This window comes from Corvus cornix, chromosome 6 (genome assembly GCF_000738735.6).
Source record: "Corvus cornix cornix isolate S_Up_H32 chromosome 6, ASM73873v5, whole genome shotgun sequence".
In the NCBI taxonomy this organism is placed as follows: domain Eukaryota; kingdom Metazoa; phylum Chordata; class Aves; order Passeriformes; family Corvidae; genus Corvus; species Corvus cornix.
In genome coordinates, this window is record NC_046336.1 from 34,035,224 (window position 1) to 34,059,783 (window position 24,560).

Here is a 24,560-nt window from a genome sequence, read left to right on the forward strand (position 1 = left end):
TTGGTGTGCTTGGGTGGTCACTTTATCTTTTCAGCATTAATTTTGTCAATGCTGATTTAAAGGTGTTTGGAAAATTCTGGGGTTCTGCTGCAAAGTGGCCGCTTGAAGTTGGCAGGTAGTTGTGAAACAGAGCCATCCAAGACGTTCGTGACTATTTTAAAGCCTGTGGCATCAAGGAAATGTATTTTTACTTTTTTTTCACTTTTTGGAAGCATAAAGTAAAAGAGAGGATAAACTCCAATAGTAAAATCTAATGTTTTCTGTGACTACAATGATTTGTTTTCGCGACTTGATGCCACTTTGATTTTCTGAAGAAAGTCCTGTCCCTGGGTTAAAATGAATTCTGGGTAAAATTAATTGCAGCTGCACAGCAGCTGTGGCTCAGAATAAAGGTGTTGTGTCCTCCCTTTGCTGTTCTTCTGAAAGTTATAGGGAAGCTGCAAAGTTCTGTATGGGATATAAAACCATGGGCAAGGATTTCTGTACCCCCTGTATCCATTTTCTGTACTCAGATTTGAGGAGGTTTAAAGAATGGATCTCTGCTGTTAAGGAAACCATGGCAGTGTGGTGGCTTGGGGCTCCCAGGAGTGGTTGGGAATATCCTATTGGGCAGTCAGGTTATGTTGGTACAAAGAACAATCTCCTCTTTTTTGCACTTTTAAATTAAAATACCAGTTTTTCTTTCAAACTGCTAATTTATCTTTTCTTTGAAAAACACATCATGTCTTTTTGCGCTTCTGTTGTTCTTTTCATCTTCTAGAGAAGTTTTACCTAGTGTTGTTTGCGTCCACAAATAATGTTTTTTGTGAAAAATGGGTTTCCATTATTATGGGGAAAGAAAATTTTTAATTTTAATCCCTTAGCCAATCAGCAGAACTGTTTAAACACAGAAGAAAACAGAAACTTGCCAGACAAAGACTGTCCCCGCTGTTGAATTCCAAGGAGTTGGATGGAATGTCAGTTATTATGGACATGCAGTAAGATCAGTTCATGATTTCATTACCTTGACTTCAGGCTCCTTTGGTGATCCTTTACGGGCCATCCTGTATTTGGCTGAAAATTAAACGTGTTGGAAAATGGAGCATCCCCTGTATTCACATGAGGAATTGTGTGGCCGGCAGGGTAGATCATTCCTGTGGGATTTTTGGATGTGGATCGCCAAGGCCTGAAGGCTCTGTCTGAGCTCTGGTCTGCAGTGACAGTGATGAGGAGAGAGATTTCAAGCAGAGTTGTCTCATTAAAGGAGGATGCAGTGATAGTTCATTCTCCACGAGCAGCCTCAACCTTCACATTGTCTTTGTCTACTGGTCCTGAAAATTGTTTTTGCATGCTGGATCTGGGAAGTGTTCTTTGCAGGAGTCCTGGATTGCTTTGGACAGGATGGATGAGGACAGGGAATTTATACTTCGATTTGCCAGCTCCTTTCTACCCCACTGATCCATATGGGCACTCAGTGTGCGCCTGCCCCTCTGGCTGTGCTGCCTGGCCTGGTTTGCCGGGGCATAGGAAGGATCAGCACTCGAGCAGCAAAGCCTCAAAGCCATGTCCATGAGCATCCCAGTTCCTTTCATGCTTAATCACTTCAGACTTGACCTTCCAGATAAGCTGGAAAATGTCCCTTGCCTTCCCTTTCGACTGTGGCAGTCATCTACACGAGGTATAAATAGATCAGTGTGAGGCTGGAGCAGCAGGAGATCCCTGACTTTCAGTTATGGTGGTTATTTAGACAAACAGTATTTGTCTGGGAATATTTTTAACTGTGAAATGAGGCAGAGATGAAAGAAAATGGAGCCGAACTCTGGACAAAGGGGCTGTGTTCCAAGGGCCTTTAAGGAAGTGTAATCCTAATTTGGACTCTGTGGTCCCCAGGTGAATAAGGTCCCACCATGCAAACTTGGTGGCATTTCAGTAAATGAATTGTTTACCTGTTGATTGATTTTTATAATCCTTCTTGCATTTTATTTGATGTTTTCCCCTCATTTTGTCAATGTGGAAGACACTTTAAATAAATGATTCTCAGGCCTTTCTTCAGTGCCAAACAGGAACACTGCTCCTCAAAGAAAAAACTGGGAAAATCAGGAAGGAGATGGTGCTAGCATATGAGGGGCACTTAGACAACCTCACTGCTATATTTTAGTGCCATTTCAATTTGGGTTTTGTGGCCATCAGGGAAGTATGATTTACCTCTTCAAGCAAGTTGGAAAAATGGAACAAAAAGTCTTTAACCACCTGGAGGAGGGGTAGAGAGGGGATGTGTGGAGATACAGCTTTTTACCGGCTAGGCTTGTAGTTCAATGCCTTAGAAAGCCTCGGGCAGCCTAGAGAGGTAGCACGGACAATCCAGCATTTCAGTAGCTCTGAAAGCGGCAAATGGTAGCTGCAAAGCTGATACCACCAGCAGAAGCAAAGAAGGAGAAATATAGCCTTTGGTTTGCCTAATTCCTGCCATTAGAAGCTTTCAAACAGAAACAGAAGCACACAGATGTTCGCAGAAGGATTGCAAAGCCAAAGAGGGTGGCCCCCCTCTTGGGCCCTTTCTTTTATTCGGAGAAGGGGAAAAGGGAGGACTGGGGGCGGACCCGGGGTGACCGGCCAATCAGACACTGCTAAAGAGTTTGAGTTACATTTGGTTTTGCCCGCGCTTAGAACAAAGGAGTTCAGAGCACATGGCAGAGGCAAGTGTCTTGGGGAGGGGAAAGGGAAGCTCGGAACAGGCAGCAGCAATTCCCTGGCTTTTTTTTTGTTTAAAGCTGGGTTGTAACTCTTAGTAACTTAAAAGTGCATAGAACAGTAACAAAACAACAGTGCAAAATATAATTGTAATCTATCGTCCCTACAACTCGACAGTACCTAGGATGCCTTTAAACTAGTTCCCCAGTCAAAACTCAGGGGTTTATTCAGGACATCTATGGTATGGGGTATTAGGATGAAGATTCATAAAATACAGTGCAAAATGTGAGTGCAAAACAGTGCAACTTAATTTAAGGCATTAACATCAAAATCTGGAGTAGGGGGTTTATATGTGGGTGCAAAATCAGGATCCCTTTTACGGCATCTCCTCCAGGAGGCAGTTTTAACCTCCTTAACTTCTGAGGAAGTGACATAAGGTTTTACCCATTTCCCTGGGATCCATCTCAGTCCTTGAGGGGTAGATACACTGGCATACCCACGTCCCCAAGTTACAAGTTTGTATGGTCCTTGGATTTTTTGAGTCTCTGGGTCCCGGATCAGGACTTCTGGATTTTCCTTCAGTTTCTGTCTCCTGGTGTTCTGGAAATGACGATAGATGGGAGGGTTTGGATCCTCAAAGGTGCCATTCAGGAAGTTTATGGTAAACAATGCTTTGCTGAGTCTGAGGACAGGTGAGTTGAGTTTAGTGGTCCCTGATTGTTGTAGCAGCATTCGCTTGAGGGTTTGATGGGCACGTTCAACAATGCCTTGTCCAGTTGGGGAGTGAGGAATACCTGTAACATGTCGAAATCCCCACTGCTGACGAAAGTTTTTAAACTCCTGAGAGGTGTAGGCAGGTCCATTATCAGTTTTTATCTCCTCAGGTATACCGAGCACAGCAAAAGCTTGGACAAGATGTTTTTCAACATCCTTAGCCTTTTCACCTGCATGTGCAGAGGCATACATAGCACCAGAGAAGGTATCAATAGAAACATGAACGTATTTTAATCTCCCAAATTCAGGGAAATGTGTGACGTCCATCTGCCACACTTCACCGCTATTAATGCCTCTGGGATTGACCCCCATGCCCAGTGATGGAAGCTGTAGCTTCTGGCAGTTGGGACATGTTGCCACTATTGCTTTTGCCTGTGTCTGCGACAGATGGAACATGCGGATAAGAGCAGGAATATTTTGATGGTACATGGCATGGCTCAATTTTGCTTGTTCAAAAACTTGGGGGAGCTTTGGTAAGTCGGCTGATAGAACTATGTCTGCTGGCATAGCCAGAGCATCAGCTCTACGATTACCCTCTGCAATAAATCCTGGCAGGTTTGTATGTGACCTCACATGCATGACAAAATAGGGATGCTCTCTGTGGGAAACCAGATAAATTAATTTTGAGAGTAAATCATAAATTTTCTTGTTTGAGATTTCTTTTAGGAGAGCATGCTCAGCTCTAACAGTTACTCCAGCTACATATGCTGAGTCTGTGACCAAATTAAAGGGTTCTTTGAACCTCTCAAATGCTCTAACAACGGCTGCTAGTTCAGCTACTTGTGGTGATCCCTGGATTACCTTGATGTCAGATTCCCACTTTTGCGTCTTTGGGTTTTTCCATGTGATCACTGATTTTTTACTTCTTTCCTGATGCATTGGTAAAAATGGTAATCGCATCGAGGGGTTTTCTACCTTGAATCTCTCGAGGGATGAAAGAGAATGCCAGATTAAACATGTCATGTTTTGGGTAATGATTGGAGATTTGGCCTGAGTAACTATCTAATGCAAATTGTAAATTTATATTATTTTGAAGTAGGTGATCTAATGTGTCTGTTGTTACAGGTAAGTAGATGCATGCAAAGTCACATCCTGCCAGGGTGCAGAGCCTTGATCTACCCTTCATGATAATTTTTGCCATTAGTTCTTGTGGCTATGTGATGGTCTTAGGTGGTTGGAGTGGGAGGAACACCCATTCAGTTATGATGAGGGGTTCCTTCTGCTCTTTGTCCCACTGAAATATGAGGCCGTGAAAGCGTGGTACCTTCCCTAGAATGACAAGCTTAAAGGGTAGGGAGGGCTGATACCTGTGTGCTTGTCTGGTGGAAATGAGCTCTTGTATCTTTTTGAGAGACTGCCTTGCCTCTTCTGTCAGGGATCTAGGGGATGCTGGACCACCTTCCCCTTTTAACAGGTTTGCAATAGGAGCTACATCCTCTGTGGTGAGTCCTAACCAGGACCTTAAATACTTCAGTGTCCCACAGATCTGTTGCACTTCCTCTAGTGTTTTTGGGTTATTATTAATGGTGACGGGTGTTGGGGTGATAGAGGTTTCTGTGATTTTGAGTCCGAGGTATTTCCAAGGGCTTGTTCTCTGCATTTTTTCAGGTTGTAATTCAAAGCCCTTGGCCTCTAGGGCCTCAATCACCATGTTAAGTGTCTGCTCGAGATACTGATTATTGGGAGCACACACCAGCACATCATCCATGTAATGCAGGATGATGGCTTTCTCTGCTTTGGCACGGATGGGAGACAGAATTTTAGCAATACACTCTTGATAGAGACTTGGTGAATTTTTCCTACCTTGGGGAAGCACAAGCCAATGGTAATGTTCCATGGGAGTTTCATGATTAATAGAGGGCACGGAAAATGCAAATTGAGGGGCGTCTGCAGGGTGGAGTGGAATACGAAAGAAGCAATCTTTAATATCAAGAACAGCTAAATGCTAATGTTGTGGGAGCACTGAAGGTGATGGCATACCTGGTTGAAAGGGTCCCATGTCTTCAATAACCTTATTAATTTTTCTAAGATCTTGGAGAAGCCTATATTTGTTCTTTCCCGATTTTTGTATTACAAACACGGGAGTATTCCAGGGGCTATTAGTTTGTATGATATTGTTCAGCTACTAATGTTTTGAGTGCCTCTAAGTTTTCTTCTTTTAGCGACCACTGGTTAACCCACACTGGTTCATCTGTTTTCCAAGTTAATTTCTGTGGATGGCACTCTGCTCCAGTGGCCTGCAAGGGAAAATTTTGATGTCTAGGGGTGATATCAATTTTTGTTCCCCACTGAGACATGGCATCCCTTCCCCACAGGGTGAATTTGGTGTCTAGGACATACGGACGAAGTGTCGCTATTTGTCCTTCAGGACCTTCAATTTGCATGGTGTGTTTGGACTGCTTTGCAATTTGGGTACCTCCGATCCCTTGTATGATGCCCTGAGATTGCAATTCCCATTGCGTAGGCCACTTATCAAATGGAATGACAGACACATCAGCACCTGTGTCTATCATTCCCATTATACTGATTTTATGTGATCTATGACAGAGCTTACATTCTATTACAGGTTTGTCGTTTCCCAAAACCTCAGTCCAACAGATGGCTGGGATATGACCATCTGTGGGCAGGTATTTGGGCAGTGGAATGGCCTGTGCAATGACTTGACCCTTTGGCATAAAGTACGGTGGATATATACATTGTACCATTAGGTTAGAACACCCGTTCTGATCCATTTTCATGAGTGTGGGTGTAACCTCTATCCCAGCAGGTGTTTCCCGAGTGTCCCCAATAACAAAAAGGTAAGTAAAGTCTGGCATGTGGTCCACATTCTGGAATGAGATGGGTATTACAGTCTGTTTGTTGTTGTTGAAATGGTGTGTTTCATCACAGGTTACCTTAAACCTGAGTCCAGAAGTCCAAGTTGCTTTGTCTGCAGCCCTATTTATGTCTGAATGCGGAGCTGTTAGGATGCGTTGAGTCACTAGTTTCCCTGCTGTTGACCCGGGGAAACAGTCTTTGAAGAGTTTTTATCAGCAGTTATAATCGTTCTCCAGTTGTGAGCTACATGTCCCTTTTTCTGACAACGATGGCATATAAAGTTACCTCAAGATTGAGTTTCCCCTGTACCCGTAGCATTCTCCACAATCTCTCCCACCATCCCCACTTTTTTCAAAAAGGGAACAGCTGTGTTCAGCTGCACCTTCTTTGTACAGACTTCGAGGATGGTTTCGACAGTCAGAGCAGGGTGCAAAGGAAGAGTGAGAATGACTTGTTTGCAAGCATCATTCATATTCACTTGGAGCAGTTCGAGTAGGAGCGCTTGTTGGAGGTCAGGATTAGGGACCCTGGAAAAGATAGCTTCGTGCAGACGGTTATAGAAGTGAATAATATTTTCATTTGGAGATTGTCTGATGTTTGTATAATAAGATGTAGGAGTCTGAGATGGTAGTAATGTTAAGGCCTTTTCAGCAGCACGTATGATTTCAGTAAGAACTGGACGAGGGATAAGCATTGCTTGTTTTTGGGGATTTGCCATATTATTGTCACCAGATAAAAGGTCTAATGTGATATAATTGTTGTCAAAGTCCAGGTAAATATCTGGAGTTTGCCACAAAATTTGCAATAAATCAGATAAAATTATTTTCCATTGTTGTTTCCACATCACAAAATCACCAGGTGATTGAGAAGAGTTTACATCAATGTAATTAAATCATGAGGTACAAGTTAGTGAGTTGCAAAAGTAGCACTTAAAAGGCTCTTAATTACTATGCATCCCAAACTCCTTAATTGCCTTGCACAAATCCTTAATATTAGAATAAGGAAAGAGTGTCCAGCCAGGGCTCGCTCCTGTATGAGAGAGTGTAGTAGAAGCATTTGGAGTTACTTCCTGGTAGGCATGGGTTCCCGGATTCAGAGCGGCAGTCACAGGATTGTGGGAACCTGGGGCGGGACAATGGGAAGCAGGGGCGGGGAGTGGAGGGGCAGGGGCGGGGAGTGGAGGCGGGGACACGGCCGGAGGAGGGGAGGGGTTGGGGGCGGGGCTGTGGGAGGCAGGGGCGGCACTTGAGCCGTGGGCGGGAACAGAGGGAGGGGTGAAACACGATGCTGTGGGGGCGGGGTCGGGGTCGGGGTCAGGTTCCAACACAGGACTGGGAGGGGATGGGGAGAAGAAGGGATTTGGGGGATGGGGAAGAAAGGGATTGTGGGAGGTGTAGTTTGGGGGTGAAGAAACGTTGCGTCTGCCATTATTGGAGACAGACAAACTTGGAGAAAAGGGGTTGGGGAGAGGAGTTTTTCCCGGGCTGCGAGCACATGGCAATGGCTGTCCCTGGGAACAAAGAGGTCAGGGGAGAAGGGGTTTTTACGTGTAGTAGGGCTAGAAACTGGGGACAAAGGAGTGGGGAAAAGGGGTTGAAAAGGTCCTTGGACTGGCTCCGGATTCCTGTCCAAGGCAGGGTGCTGAGGAAACATGGGTGAGCCAGGAGGATGATAGCTCTCCTATGCTAAATAGAAGTCTGCTCTAGCTGTGTTTTCCAGCGTAGGGGAAGAGGGGTCAGGGACACAGGGGCTGGAAGAGGGTGTAAGGCAATTAAAAGAGGGTTTTTGCGGCTTTTCATGTACTGCTTTTTTCTCTGGCAAAGTATAACTTGGTAACAGGAGAGGAAAAAAATTTGAAACTGTTTCGTCTCCTGAACCCCTAAGAGAGGAGAGTTTTCTCCCCACCTTATCCCAAAATTCAGAAGATCTCATATCCTTGGAGGTCAGATTAGGAAAGTACTGGAAAAGCCATCGTACAAAAGATTGAACTAGATTTTTAGGGTATTTATGCCCAGTACAAGAAAGGTGGCTTTGAACTTGGTAGTATATTTCTCTATGGTGTGCAGAAACCTCAGATCCCGTGACGAATGCCGCACCACAAACCTTAGCCCCAAATCGCAAAAAAGGGGAAAAAAAAAAAAAAAGAGAAAGTTTGCACCGGAACCAGCTTAAGACAGGAGCCCCTAAACCAGCAGGGAAATACTCACCAGAATTCTGGATTTATCACAGGAAAGCAGGTCCGGAGAAAAAAAACAAGCAAAAAGGGTCTCCTACTTTCCAGCCGTTCCCTCGCCCTGTGGTGTGGGGGAGGGTACAGGCTGAGGCTCTGGGCTCGATGTTACGCAAAAAGTAACAGCTCGGTACACAGAGCTGGCATGGCAGGACGTGCAGAGCTAACTCCAGCAGACACACAGCTGCCGGGACACCCTAAAAGTCTCTCAGAACCGGGGTTCAGAGAGAGCACGCTGGGTGCCAGATGTGGAGATACTTATACCTTTTTACTGGCTAGGCTCCTAGTTCAATGCCTCAGAAAGCCTTGGGCAGCCTAGAGAGGTAGCATGGACAATCTAGCACTTTAGTAGCTCTAAAAGCGGCAAATGGTAGCTGCAAAGCCGATACCACCAGCAGAAGCAAAGAGGGAGAAATATAGCCTTTGGTTTGCCTAATTCCTGCAGTTAGGAGCTTTCAAACAGAGACAGAAGTACACAGATGTTCGCAGAAGGATTGCAAAGCCAAAGAGGGCGGGTCCCCCCTTGGTCGTTTCTTTTATTCGGAGAAGGGGAAAGGGGAGGACTGGGGGCGGACCCGGGGTGACCGGCCAATCAGACACTGCTAAAGAGTTTGAGTTGCATTTGGTTTTGCCCGTGCTTAGAACAAAGGGTTTCAGAGCACATGGCAGAGGCAAGTGTCTTGGGGAGGGGAAAGGGAAGCTTGGAACAGGCAGCAACAGGGATGGCCAAGGCTCTTTCAACCTGAGAGCAGACACAGGTTAGATAAAAATTCAATGCAAGGATTTGTTGGTTTTTTTCCATAAGAAGAGTGATGGAACAGTGGAAAAAGGACAGAGATAAGCTGAAGCAACTCCATCCTTGGAGATCTTCAAGCATAAATGGGCAAGGCTCTGAGCAACCTCTTGAGGTTGAACTGTGCGGAGCAGCAGGTTGGGTTATAGGTGATGGTTAAGATGCGAAGAAAAAGATTAACTCAGTTTGAGGTGCCTGAGAAGAACGCTGGCATTCCGTGCACAGATGCCCAGGTGCACGTTGTGTGTCTGCTGAGTGTTTTCTTCTAAATATTGGTGCCAGATTGAAAAAGCTTCTCTCAATGTGGAGGATCACAGGAAATGAGGGATTGCAGACTATTTGTTGTGTGTGTGTTACACTGATAGCAAGGCCAGGAGATAATGCTCCACCTATCACCAGGACCTGAAGGACCACCGAAAAAAACATTTATAACAGTTCAACATTCTAAGGTCAAGTAACAGTAAAAAATTCTGATTCCCTTCATCAAAATTTTAAACTTCCACTTTGAGGATGGCATGAGAAGCTGCATCCAAGCCCTCATTTGGGCTGGAGTGCCATAACGTGTCTGTCACAGCTAAGGACCTGGCCCTGGATGGCCCCACATGGCCTGACAGGAGCAGCAGGCATTGGAGCAGGAAATTAAAGCCATGGTGTCATTCTCAGCCAGCGATGGAGAATGAGCACGTGGTCAACACGGATCTTAAATTCCCAAGTTTCTCTTGAGAGTGCATTACTGAGAACCACACAGGATTTTTACACATTCCTTTCTGGAGGGAAAACATTTCTGATAGATAAAAATACAGCTCTTTCTTGCCCTTTAGTGTGAGTGAGATAAGGTTTATGTGTAAGAGAAAACTGAAAGAATGCTTTCAACCAGCACAAAAACTTCTGGAACTTCTGAGATTACTGAGGAATAAAATGAGTTTTATGTGCTTCCCTTTTCTGGAGAGCTGAAAAAGCCTCTCCACTTCTGGGTCCAGTAACATAAATAAAGTTATTTGCTGTACAGCCAAGCGTTGAACTTAAATATTGTGTGTGGTATAGCAATTAAACAGGTGCTGTTGCTGGTGTTTACTCCAGGTTTTTGGTAATTATGGAATCCCTGAGGCTGGAAAAGCCTTCCCAGCCCATGGAGTCCAAGCTGTGCCCGATGGCCACCTTGTCCCCAGCCCAGAGCACTGAGTGCCACGTCCAGCCCTTCCTTGGACACCTCCAGGCATGGGCACTCCAAAGCTCCCTGGGCAGCCCCTGCCAAGGCCTGAGCACCCTTTCCATGCAGAAATTCCTGCTGCTGTCCAAGCTGAGCCTCCCCTGGCCCAGCCTGAGGCCCTTTCCCCTTGTCCTGCCCCTTGTAACCTCGAAGATTTACAGGAGGTGTTTGTGCTAGAGTGGCAGTGAAACAAAAACGGGGGTTTTTACCTATGCAGAGAATTTTCCATTTGAATTCGGAATCCATTTTTGTAGAGTGATATAATTCCAAGTGTTTCTAATGGAAAGATAATTGGAATGGAAGAACTGTTTCAAGAGGAAATGAATTCCTTTCTCCTGGGATGTGAATAGTGTTGGGTCAACTGCTGGATATCACATTTGGGGGGGTAAATTTTGCTAAAAAGGTGTAAATGCATTTTTAGTGTGCATTTTATAGTTAAGGTAACTTTTGCCACTTGGCATAGATTTATTCCCATAAAACAGAATACAGATAGGCAGGCTGGACAAATGTTGACAAAGTTTAAGTGGAGATCTTTCAATTTATTTTTCTATTTTCTTTTATGTTTATGTTGGCATTTCACTCATCTGTAAATAGAAAATCTTTCATTTTGAAAGTCATTTCCAACTTAGATTAACTGCCCATGAAATTTATAAATTAGAGTTCTGTGAATAACCCTTTTCTTTTTAACCATGTTCCACACACTCCTCATATTTTGCACTTTTTTGCTCATTAAATTGAAGGATGACTGCAGGGACAAATACAAATAAGATGGGAACAGTTACTCATTAGCTTGCATTAGTTCTGCTGCACATTGCTTTCCTTCCCTACTAAAGTCTTCCCTCTACTTCCCTAAAACCTTCCAGGGGGGAAGGAACGGGCCCAGACCAGAGTAGGGCACTTTTTAAGGGATTCTTAAGGCAAAAGGGCCATGTACCAAGTTCACCTTTTGTGTTTCGGAGTCTTTTTCTTGCCTGTATTTCTTTTAGCTTTTTACAAGCACGGTTACCTTGAGACGTCCTCACTAATTGAAAATTCCTGGGTTAAGAAAGCTGGGAAGTCTTCTTTTCTCTATCCTAAGGACAGTACTTCTCACTGATTTACTGGAATACGAAAATATGAAGTGTGCATGGCAAGAGAACTGTCTGAGGACCTCACAGAAGTTGCTGCTTCCGAGGCTCAGAGTTGTTACACCTCGGATAATTTTATTTTCATTTTACTTTGATTCTAAAGTGCTTTGTGGGAGGGATTCAGCCATTGCAGGAAGTACTTTTTATAAAGAGCTGTGGTGATAGTAAAAGGGCTTGTCTATGGATATAAAGCCAGCTCTTTATATGTTTTCTTCTAAAATTAATTCCTAGCAAACTCTCCATTCCTCACTCTGGCAGGGTCCACCTTTGGTTATGAATTAATGAGACATATTTGCATTAATATCGGTATAAATACATACTCTCCACTTGGTCTTTGGAGCGATATTAAAAGGATCTGGTTTTGAAATACTGGAATAAAATGAACCAGAGAACTCTCAGTTCAAATGCCTGAAACTCTGTCCTTGAGGTTCTTTGTGATGTTAATGGGGACAGGGAGGGGCAGGGCTGAGGTGGGCTGGGCTTTTCTAACTCAGAAGTGGCTCAGTGCTGGGAAGTGCTGGGTGAGGACCCAAACCTTTGCGTTGTAGATTTCGTTTTCAAGGTCAGAATTCAAGAAATCATCTGTGGCAGAAGAGGGCTGGAATTTCCATAGCTTTTGGATTAGGTGGGCTCTTAAGTAACAGGAGTATCCTGGAGGAAACATGCTCGGAATGTGCAGTTGTGGAATCACAGAATTGCTGAGGCTGGCAAAGGACCAAGTGCAACCATCAACCAGCACCACTCTCTTCCTCACTAACCATGTCCTCAAGTGCCACATCCTCATGTTTTTTGACCACTTCCAGGGGTGGGGACTCCACCCCTGCCCTGGACAGCCCCTCCTAGTGGTTTACAACCCTTTGAATGGACCGATCTTCCCTGCTGCTGTCCAAGCTGAGCCTCCCCTGGCCCAGCCTGAGGGGGTTTCCCCTTGTCCTGTCCCTGTTCCCTGGGTGCAGAGCCCGACCCCCCTGGCTGCCCCCTCCTGTCAGGGACTTGTGCAGAGCCACAAGGTCCCCCCTGAGCCTCCTTTGCTCCTGGTACCACTGAGACTGAAATTTATAAGCTGCTGATTTGAAAAAAGAGGGACAATTAATTTTTTTTTGTGAACCTGTTTGCTTTTGCAATTTTTACGTGGTATCACTAATTTTATATCAGTGTTTATTTTGCTGGCATCTGTTTGCTCAAATATTGAGGCAGAGTAGAGATTGAACAGAGATCCAGTCTATTTCTCTCTTCAAAGATAAATCTTTTAAATGCAAGCGCCACAAAGAAAAGCGACAGGTGCTGACCTGGGGTACCTGGTACACACTCTGCAGCAGGGCCATCCAGTTAGATGGCAGGATCATTTCAGTGTGATTCCACTTGCTAAACCTGATTCTTGGGGCAGCTGCAGGTGCTGTGGAAAGAGAGCTTAATGTATTCCAGAACAGGGAGTTCATGGCAGTCTGCTCTCTGCTTATTTCGTCTTTTTGCTAACTCGTAAAAGCACTGTAGAAGTACATTTCTTTGAAGTGTTTGCAAGGTTATTTTAACTGGAAAGTTAAAATATAGAGTATTACCTTTGAATGTGCAAGAGGTGTAAAACACTGGCTTTAGTGTCATAAATACACAGTGAAAAAATACCTGGGTTTTATGTTCCGTGACAGCACTTCCATAAAACACTCTCCTGTAATGAGTGAGGAACAAGTCTCACAGAGCTGAACTTTAAAACAAACTTTATTGCTGGAGCTGCTGCTGTTTTCCAGAATGAACCGCATTGTGAGGGCTTCAATCTCTTCCCCGCCTTTTGCTGTTTGTGAATTAATACTGTGGGTCATTTGAATTCTTACACAATTTTTGTACTTGTGTCTGCTTAGAAGCCAAATGGAATGAAAGGGTGGTTCATTAGTGCCCTCAAGTACGAGAATCAGAAGCTGGTCAGAATTAAAATTGGAGCTCTCGAAATATTACACATAATTGATCTTCCGGGAATGCCAGAAAAGATTTTGATGCGTTAATTGTACATCAAACATCTTTTGCTTCCCTTAGTAAATGTCAGGTGACCCAGATGGAGCTGCACCCTGAGCACAGAATACACCAGGAAACTGGAGAGGAAATTTGCACTTTAGCACTATGAGAAGAGAGAGGATTTTTGCCACTGCTTTTCCTAAAGAGCAGAAGCATTCCGTGTTTTCTGGAGTCCCAGAGCCACGTGCAGACTGCTGATGGTAGTTGTCCTCACTGCTGTGATGCCATGAAGATTTCTTTGCCTGTTCTTTTATACCCCCATTATACCTTTTTTTTACAACTTTTGTATTCTTAGTGCTTTTTGCCTACATTCTTGGACTTGTTTGTCAAGCTAAGAGACTAAACATTTTAGAAACCTTGTAGTTAGGGATCAGTGTGCCCCAGACCCCACGGTCCTCTCCAGAACACATTCTGTAAACTAAGATAGAGCCATCCAGGGGAAGGCTCCTTGGGGAGGGGGGCTCATTTGAGCACTTGAGCCTCTCATTGGGGAATCTTTGATAGATCTGCTAATTAGTAACACCTATAATGTTATACTCGATCTTTTGGGGTGGGCATTGTGGTGTGCATTAAGGTGCATTCCATCTGGACATAGTGCACCTGAAGATCCTTAAAATAAATTCCAAGGTAAAATCCCTTTTTCCCTTCTAACTGTGTTTGACTCTTGATTTTAAGACCAGGAAGAGGCACCAGCTGCTCCATAAGTTCCATTGGAATGGAGGGACTTTCTGCCTCACTGCCTGAGCCAAATCCTGGAGTCTCTCATTTTTGGGAGCTGCTGTCAGAAGTTGATGTTTCTTCACCTTTTATTTCAGGTGACAAGAGCTCAGGTGAGCTTTTGCAAGCAATTCACTTAATTCCCTTGATTTCCAAGCCGCAGGAAAACAAATTACTTTATTCTAGAGTCATTGCTGCAAATTCAGTGGAAGAAACTCTTCCTTATGAGCGTGGGCAGGCCCTGGCACAGGGTGCCCAGAGCAGCTGGGGCTGCCCCTGGATCCCTGGCAGTGCCCAAGGCCAGGCTGGACACTGGGGCTTGGAGCAGCCTGGGACAGTGGAAGGTGTCCCTGCCCATGGTAGGGGTGGCACTGGATGAACTTTGAGGTCCCTTCCAACCCAAACCCTTCCATGACTCTGTAAATGAGCTTTCTTCACCTCAGTGTAATTTTCCATCTCCTGTCAAGGACACATCTGGAGGAAGCACTGGGGAACACCAGCCTTTTGTGTTCAAGAATTGGGGATTTACTGCAAAATGGGGGTTGAGGCCTTTCTTTGAGCAGCCTTGAACAGGGCAGTGCTGTGGGACTGAGGAGGCAGGAGAAGGAACAAAGACAAGGAGGGTGTATTTGGCAGGAGAGGGTCTGGGCTAACCCTGTGTGGGAGGTTTCAACCCTGAGCCTCTTTAAGTGGAACCTGGAGGTCCTCTGGCATCTCAGAACAATGCTGCTGTGGGGGGTGTAAGAAGCAGAATAGCTCCTTTCTTTCTATCCTTGAGGCAGTAAAATTCAATGTTGTCCCTGCTGTTGAGCAGGATTGTGCCCAAGCTGGAGAAAACTTCATTTGTTCTAAACTAAAAATGATCCAAATTTACAGAGGTTATTTATTAACTTCTTTAAGACTGTGTATTTTACAACCCTCTGGAGTAAAAGAACATCTGTGAAAGTAAAGGTGCAAGCAATGATCTGCTTGGAGTATATTCCAAATTCCAAGGTGAGAAATCTCAGGGAGTCAATTACAGTACTGAAATTCTAGAACATGCAATTCACACTTCGGAAACAGGGTTTAATTTCAATCTTTTCCTGCTGCAGGAGGCTGTAAATATCATGTGGAGCTGCTAACGAAGGAGACATGGTGATAATGGGAGAATGGATTTAAATCCTCGAATAAACCACCAGAAGTTTGGGCATTTAATTTCCCAAGCTATTTTACACTGATTGTTTAGTAATGCAACATGTGTTTGCCTTAGAAGTTGTATGTATATATAAAGTAGAAGCTATTGGAGTTTTAATCTACATTTATATCATTATTATTATTATATGTCTCATTGTGCTGGAGAAAATGTAGAAAAATACCCCAGTGTATTTTTGTTACACAGAAAAGCATTTCATGATAGGAAGCAAGAATTCCAGAGGACAAAACTAATTCTCCATCAGGCTCCCACACTGACCCCCCACACTGCCAAGACAGGGAGCAGTAAAGTTGCCCCACAAGGTCACTGGTGAGACCAGGAAAGTGCCAGAAACAGCTGACAGGAAAATGAATCCAGATTTCTGCAGGTGCCTACTGCCCTTGCCAAGCTGTGCTGTGGGAAGGCTGGAAATTGGCTTTAGGAGTCGAACTGGTTTCATGTTTTTATTTAAAAAGTTGAATTTTTTTTTTTTTTTTTTTTTTTTACTTTTTTTCCAGAAAAGAAATTGCACCATTGCATAAAGAATCAATGTTGAGCTAATTCTTAAATTATATCAGTTCACAGTACAGTTTATATTGAAATTCTCATGCCGTTTTGGGGAATAGTTTCTCCAGTTCTGGGCATAGTAGGAACTTTTGGAATGATGCAGAGGAAAGAAGAATCAAGTGCCAGAGCTGGATTGACGTTAGAGCTGAAGTACTTCTGGATTTAATATCCCTCAGAACCTCCATGGTGGCATTAAATATGATTTTGGGGAGGTTAGAAGGGAACAAGCAAGTTCTGCACGCAGAGGCTGTTTCCTGAAGCACAAATTTTAAGACTTTAATGTTCAATTTCTCACAATCTACAGGAAGGATAATAAAAAAATCATTCTTTTGTTCCCTATCCTGAATTTTTTCTTTAGTCCCCCATTACTACCCATGGCTAATGATACATCCCTTAGCAAGCTGGAGCTTCTCTGTGGTGCTCTACAGCTGCCCCTGCATGCAACAAACCCCTTTTCATCCAGGCGTGTGGAGGTCTGTGCCCTCTGAGCTGTCTGGTCCCACCTGTCACTTTGATTTTAGTTAAAATACATGAGAAAGGATTTATCTCCTATTATGATTATCACAAAATCTCCAGCTCTTCCTCCCACAGTAATTCCTGGTACTGTTTCTTTCCTTAGTGCAGCCACTTCTTCCATCGTTATTTCTCCCAACTTCTTCTTCCTCACATTCAATAGGAATTTTTTCAGTTCAGAGTTAAAAATAAAAGTTGTGGAATTTAAGGACTGCACTTGTTAGCAAGAAAATTAAAACAGCTTCCAGCAACAATATATCACATCAATTGATCTTTGTGGTAATTAGTTTAATACAGTAAAATTCGTAAATTAGATCTTACTAGGTTAAAAAAACCCAACAAAACATCCTTTACTTTTGTTAGTGGATTCTGCTTGCAGAGTATTTGTACTTATTATGGCATTTTTCCCTAAATCGAAGTTAAATTCATTCCTTAGAAGCAAAATGTAAACCAAAAAGCCAAGAAACAAACAAAAAACCCTAAACCCAACAAGACACTCAGAAGGTTTATCCTTTTATTTGACTCTGTTCCATTTTCTCTGCTACAACATTCCCTGGGGACATCATACTCCCAGCCCTTGGAATGGCATCTGGATTTCAGGGCTGCACCTGCTTTGAGTGAGCTTTGTTCCCTGCATTTGCTCTGCTGAATATTCACAGGAGGTGTCAAGGTCTGCACCCGAATTTTTCACTCTGCACTGCTGGCATTTTCTGCTGCTGAGGGTCGGTCAGTGCACTTTTGGAAGCTTTGGCACCACGGAAAGAGGTGTTATGTTGATTAACCGCTTCCACAACTTCCTCGGAGGGCTGGGAACAAATGCTGCCTCCTCCCGTGCTGCCCCTGAAAATCGGGTGGAATAACTGTAAGTCAGGAGCTGAGTCAATACTTATTTCCTTTTTTCCTTGAGCTCTACCCTCATGGAGCTCTTCGCTTTGAATAAATCACCCAATAAAGCAGGAAAATTTCCATAACCCTGCTCCCTTACCCTAAACGAAAGAAAAGGTGGGATTGCTCAGCATTTTGTCAATTAAAAGCCAAACAAACACGCTGGCACTGCTGCCTTGATGGAAATTAGGAGGTGTGGAAGGTTTTCTGGCTCTGTGTTTTACTAATCCTGACTAAGCTTTATCTCCACCAAAGCCTCGTTTAGACATGGCTGGGTTTTGCAGACTAAATGAGTCATTAGTAAATACCCTCAGAAGTTCCTGAAGGGCTACATGAGCTTTAGAAGAGCCCAAGCAGCAAGGCAGTGGGAAAGGAATTTAAATCCTCTCCAGTCTAATCAAATAAAAATAATCAGCGTTATGGATAGAAGAAAGGACTGAAAACGAGTGGATGAGAGGGGGACAGAGATGCTTCAAAAGGGAAGTCCTGAAACTGCAGCGATACCTGGACAAATCCTTTTTAAAAGTGCTTGTCCTTGAAGTCTGGGTGGTTTTTGTTCAGTTTTTAAAAAATATTAATAGATCAGACATCTTTCTGTTTCCATCCTTATTTTTTCACTGCAGCTTTTGGTTGGGATTTTCTGCTTTCCTCTCTGCCCCCAACCAGTGTCTCCAGGATTCATCTTTATTCAACCTTTGCAATTCTCTGTTGACTGGGCCAGGTTCTGTGTTGGGTTTAGCTTGGCTGGGTGGTGTGACTCGTGGGTCACTCCATGGCAATTCACACTGTGCAGTCATTTTCTATCACTGACACGGTTTTAAACTCACACTTTGTACAACATGAGCTCTTTGTGATCACTTCCTTTTGACATGGAGGTTTTCTTGGAGCCAATAAATAGCTGAATATTCCATTTAGCAAAAGAGCTCTGCTTTTTCCTTCTCTACGCTTCCCTGCTGGGTTGTGTGAGTGTTTTCTGTGGATTTACAGCACTAACTCTTCTCTGTGTTTGCGCCTTGTTCTCTGACTTGAGCTGTGGCACACAGGAAGCTCTCGAGCCCAACTCTCTTTGTTTTCTCCATCCTGAAATGCTTTGCATTTCCTCACCTGTGGAAGTACAGCTCAGAAATTCCTTTAGCTGCATTCCTTAGTGAAGGAGTGCAGGGAACAAGGCCTCCTTTTTCTGCCACTTGATACCTCTCTCTTGTAGGAATATCCAGGTTTGAGAGTCTGACCATGGCTGTATAACTTGGCTGCTGGGAATAACCCACCATGCCTGCAGGAAGAGGGGAAATCCAAACAGGTTGCCTTGCTGAGAGTGCATCAAGTCCAAAGGATTGAGTGGGAATCCAAAGTAAACTCTTCTTTGACTATTAGAAGTCTTTAATATCACAGAATCCCAGTCTGGGCTGGGTTGGAAGGGACCTCAAAGCCCACCCAGTGCCACCCCTGCCATGGGCAGGGACACCTCCCACTGTCCCAGGCTGCTCCAAGCCCCAATGTCCAGCCTGGCCTTGGACACTGCCAGGGATCCAGGGGCAGCCCCAGCTGCTCTGGGCACCCTGTGCCAGGGCCTGCCCACCCTGCCAGGGAACAATTCCTTCCCAATATCCCCTCTAACCCTGCCCTTCTTCATCCTAAGGCCGTTCAGCTCATTTTCCATCCTGCCGTTCGTGTGTGTTGGTATCGCTGCACATCTGGCCAGCCCAGACATGCTGTGCCAAGCCTTTAATGGTTTTTCACTGTAGATTCTCCTCTAACACGAGGCATTGAGCCTGGAGAGGCCGCCAGGCACCTGCCCTCCCAGCAGTCTGTGCTGGATAATCCTGCTGCACATTAATCAGGATGCTCTGGGATGGAGCAGCTCATTTTCCTCCTGTGTCCCCTGCAGCGAGGCTGCTCTCAACATCCTGCCTCAAACTGCCTGTGGCTCTTTTATACATATTTATCCTATGCCCACAGCCTTCACTTTGCTGAGTTTAGTTTGTGTTTGCCCTTGCACAGTTGGTGTGTGAAGAGAGCAACAATTTTGTCTCTTGGCCTTCGTGTTGTCAGATTTAAGAAGTTAAGCCCATCCTGCCTTGTTTTGTTAAACTCTTGAGGCATTTCTCCCTGCCCCCAATTCCTTCTCTTCACCTCCCGTGCTCTCCAAAAAGATTAATTTCAAGTACACAGCCCAGACAAGAGGTGGTGTTGGAGATAAGACCTCACGTTGCTCCCCGGGATCGCAGCAGGCCTCTGGCTCTACCTGAAACCAGGCAAATGGACTTGGCAAAAAGCAGCAGCAGAACTGAGGATTAAAAAAGCATTTTGAAATGTGAGCAGCTTGGGGAAGTGAAGCATTAAACTGTAAAATCACACACTTGGCATGTCCTGCTCTATGTGTGGAGTCACCTGTAAGTATTTATGACATTGGAGGTTTGATTAAATATTTTTTATTATAAAAAGTAAAGCAGCACATTTAATAGTTGTGCAAGATCCAGAAACAGCTGAAGCTGTTTATCAGCCATATAGTTTGATCACACAAATGGATTATTTTAGGTTTGGGGTTGTATGATTTTTTTTTTTAATCAGTGGTAAATTTGGTGACTTTTGGTTAATGTCAGGTGTGAGGCCCATTGTGGTCATTCAGAAGTATTTTCCTGTTCTCCCCTGGACTGATCTTGTGCTTTTCCACTGATAAATAATGGATTTAAGGAATCCAGAATGCAAACAACTGGTCTGTGATGCATTTCATGATTTGATGTTTGAAGTTGCTGCACAGTCTGTGAGATTGAGCCTCTGCTGACATGGCTGGGAAGGTGCAGGGTTTTGTTCTGGAGTTACTGATGTGTTTGTCAGCTGGGAACAGAGTGCTCCAGAGCCCTAAGGAGACTTTCTCAGGCTACTGAGTCATCTGCTTGTGAAACTCAGGATCAGGACAAAGCCCTCCAGGTTCAGGTTTTCACTAGACAATAATCATCTCTCCAGGTTCCATCAGGTATTTGAGATGTGGCAAGATGACATGTTTCCATAATCTCCTCATGTTGTGAAGTTTTCTACTTTCCTCTGGCACAGTGGGCATTCAGACACATTATGGGAATGTTTACACCTGGCATCCTACAGGGATGGTCACCTCTGACACACAATGGGAATGTTCACATCTGACACACAACAGGAATGTTTATACCTGACATCCTACAGGGATGTTCACATCTGACACACAACAGGAACATTCACATCTGATGTTTTTAGCTGCTTCTGCAGATGATGATGTTCACTCTGTGGGGACTCATCCGTCACTGGGAGCAGTTCAGACAGCAGGAGCTCCAAGGTCAGCACAGCAGCTTTTTCTTGGCTGTGCCAGAAGAGCTGCTCCTGCTGCTCCATGGATCTGGCTCCAACCTTGTGGGGAACCTCCATGCTCCATGTGCATGTCCTGGGCTGGAATTACTGCCAGGCTCTCTCAAGGTGTGCTTTGGACTGGGGCACTTCTGTCTTGGTGTAAATTGTCATGGAATCATGGAATGGTTTGGGTTGGAAGGGACTGAAAGATCATCTCTTTTCACCCCCTGCCATGGGCAGGGACACCTCCCACTGTCCCAGGCTGCTCCAAGCCCCAATGTCCAGCCTGGCCTTGGGCACTGCCAGGGATCCAGGGGCAGCCCCAGCTGCTCTGGGCACCCTGTGCCAGGGCCTGCCCACCCTGCCAGGGAACAATTCCTTCCTAGCATCTCATCTAAACCCCGTCTGACTTTAATGCTGAACCATGGTTGCTCAAGCAGGTTTTATTGAGCCCAGCTTTAGAGGTGGTGCTGTTTTGGGCTCTCTCAGCCCTAGGTTGAAACTAAACTGTAGTCACAGGGCTGGGCTGGGTGACTTTTAAAGCATCCTAAAAGAATCTGTCTGAATATGGAACTTCTATAGGATCTGGGCCCTGTTTTGCAGAACTCCTACGTGGCCTTATTTCTTATTCTAATCTGGTAGAGATGATTAATTTGCTTCAATACATTTATTTTTAAATGTGTGGCTTAGATTTTAATGTGGGTTAAGCCTTGGATTTTCATCTGGGTTGCAACCTAGTCCACAACAGTGTCTTGACAAAAGTTCAGTATCTTATATGGCTTATTGTTTTTAACTTGTTCTGTAAAAACTTTTCACATCTGTTGCTAGTTATCACTAAAATCACTACATTAATGACTTTTGCTGAAATACACTTCAGTAATTTTCATATTGTGCTAATTCCTGTTCCAAACTAAGATTTTTTGAACAGATGTGTTTCCCTCAAGCAAATGTCTTAAATTGTTCTCAGCTGTTGTTTTTTCAGGTGGGGTTTTTCTGGCATGGGTTTTTCTGGGTTTTGTTTTTTTACTTTCTTGCTCTTCAGCTCCCGAGTTGCCTTGATCTGAGTAACTGCAGCTGTTCCCAACACCAACCCTTCCCCTCCTGTGAACAAGTACCAAACCTCTCCTGGAGGAAGGGTGTGTATTTTGACTTTTATGTGTTGAGAGAGCAGATTTGGGACAAGTTTTTCAGGATTTCAGACCTACAGTGGACTATAAACAGAAACAAGAAAGCTGCTGTATTTTTCATACTTTCTGATGTCGTTTCAGAATCATGTTTTAATTCACGTGTATGTGATGGCTTATACTGAATTACCCCAAGAGTTTTCTGATGTTAAAGTCTGTTTTGGCCTCCCAGGTTTTACCCACTTGATAAAGAGTTTATTCCACCAAAACTGAAGGTGCCCACACTTGTTTTGAGAACTTACTTTTATTGTTGCTGTCTTCTTGGCTGGAATGAGCTCTGTTATGTGTTTTCTATTTCTCTGTTGAACTGTGCTGCAGATGACAAAGTGCCACCTGCTCCTACCTCTACAATTCCTGCCCAAGTGCCCAATTCCGTTTTTTTCCAGCTGGTATTTTAATACCATTCAGTAATTCATTACTTCCAGAAATTCTCTGGGTTTGGTGCTGTGCTGGCACCAGCTGCTGCCAGAGGTGCACAAGTGCCCTGATGAGGGCAACAGGGATGGGTCATGATGAGTCCTCTCCTCCCGACCTCAGCTGGAGAATTATTTTTAGCAGTGCTCTCCTCCAAGCCCTTTATTGTTTGCTGAGACAATGCAGCTGCACTAAAATATCTCCTGTGCACAGGGCATTTTGCATATCTTCAGCTGCACTCCCAAGGTAAAAGGAGAACATGAAATTCTTCACAGCTGAATTGTGGAATTCCAGAGAAAATTCGTATTTCATCTCCTCCAGCCTTACCTCTATTAAACGCAGCCTCTCTTAGCCCTTATTCGAAAAAACAAAGAAGAAACTAGAAATTTTTAAAGCGGAATCTGCCCTGCATCCATTTGGATTTTTTGGTTTTTTTTCCTGGAGTAGCCACTAATTCCAGAAATCAACATCCAGAAAAAAGCGTAAAGAACTTAGAAGCTGATTAAGAGTCTCTCTTACTCTTTGTGCTGCTATCAGCCAACACTGTGTTTTAAAACATGTCTAATTTAGCATATTAAACTGCAATATACTTATTCTGTTTCTTGTAAGGGATAGAAAGGAAATGAAAGATCTCTTGAAAGATTTTTGGCCCTATTTCTACCAAGAGTTAAAAAACAATAACAATAAAGCTGCCAAAGTGATACAGAGATCTTATCTCAGGCCTGACCGTTCCATTGGTTTTGATCAGCAATATTGGACACGGAGGGATTTTAGCTCTGTAATTGTTTGGATTATGCCTGGCTTTTGTGAAAGCAAAATTGCTCCGTTTTAATCCGGTTATGCTTAACAAAAGACCGTGAAATCTCAGCCGTGGTGTTTGGTTTTCTTTAATGTTTATGCTGAAAACTTAGGGAAATTGTTATCTAGCACTTATAATTAAAAATCAGATATTAAATTGAGTCTGCATCCTGCTGCAGGATTGATTCCAGAGTCATCCTTAATGATGGGGGAATGCCTCTGCTGTGATTAGACAGCTTCAAGCTCAGAGGAAAACCCCTCAATTAGCTGGGAGAAGAGAAGCTGCTGTGGCTGAGGCTTTGCAAGGTGCTTAATTTGCCTACTTGTCTTTGGCTGCAGGTGCCACTAATGCTGAAAACACATGTTGTAGAAAATTTTCAGGTTTTGGGGGAGAGACATTAGAGAAAGACTAACTTATTTCCTCAATTCCCTTTTTTTAGTATTTTCCCCTGTGGGAAATATCAATATATAAATACACTGATTTATCTTTGAACATCACAATTGTCTCTCTTAGCAGTGATGGCTAAAGTGACTTCCTTCATTTATCCTTAAAATAATTGTTCTGGTTATTCCCATTATTTGATTGTCAGCAATGGAACACGCTGATTCCAGAGGCACCGTTGGCCATGGAGAGCAGACTCTCTGATAAAGTTTTTATTTCAGGATGCATTTCCCAGGAATTTTGTTGGCTTCCTGAAAAAAATGTTAATCACCACATCAGGGATATTCCTCAGCTCTTGGCATCCTTTAAGACTGGGACTCTGTTTTCAGAACTCAAGCAAATACTGCCCTTTTCAGGGTGATTTTTTCTTTTAAATCAGTGCAAGAGCAAAGCAGGAATTCTCATCAGTTTAGAGCTTCCTGTCATGTTTTATACACACTGCCTAAAGCATAAATCACTTAGAAATTCATCTTTCAGAAATCATTGCCACTTAAAGGAATATTTATCCTTTCTATGGGCTGGACATGAAAAGCCCTGAAGGAAAGCAGATGCTTTTAGAAAGGCTTGATGATACCTGGGCTTGCAGTAGGATGTGCTTTTTAAAATCAGACCAGATACTCGATCTTTAGCATTTTTAAGGTGGTCTGATAAAGCAGACTTGCAGCTGGACCCCTTTCTTACCTGTGCTATTTTTTTTTGTCCACCAGAGTGACACCTGTACTTATTTTTTATGGCCATTCTGTACACCATGGTTTATGTTTTGGTAGTGTCATATCTGAGCACAGGGAGAAGAGCGATGAATGAAGGTGGTGGTGGAAGTTTTATGGCATTGCTGGATCCAGCACTTAAAGGGAGTTACTGGAAATGTGGGAGCTTTGGGACATTCCTTTCATGGAACACACCACCAGCACACCTGGGTT

The 24,560-nt window shown here is 43.9% G+C and overlaps 1 protein-coding gene across 14 annotated transcripts in view; it reads left to right on the forward strand.

Moving 5' to 3' along the window:
- The window catches only part of PCDH15 (protocadherin related 15), a 633,986-nt gene that overhangs the window by 140,595 nt on the left and 468,831 nt on the right, over window positions 1-24,560 (forward strand). The window lies entirely within an intron of this gene.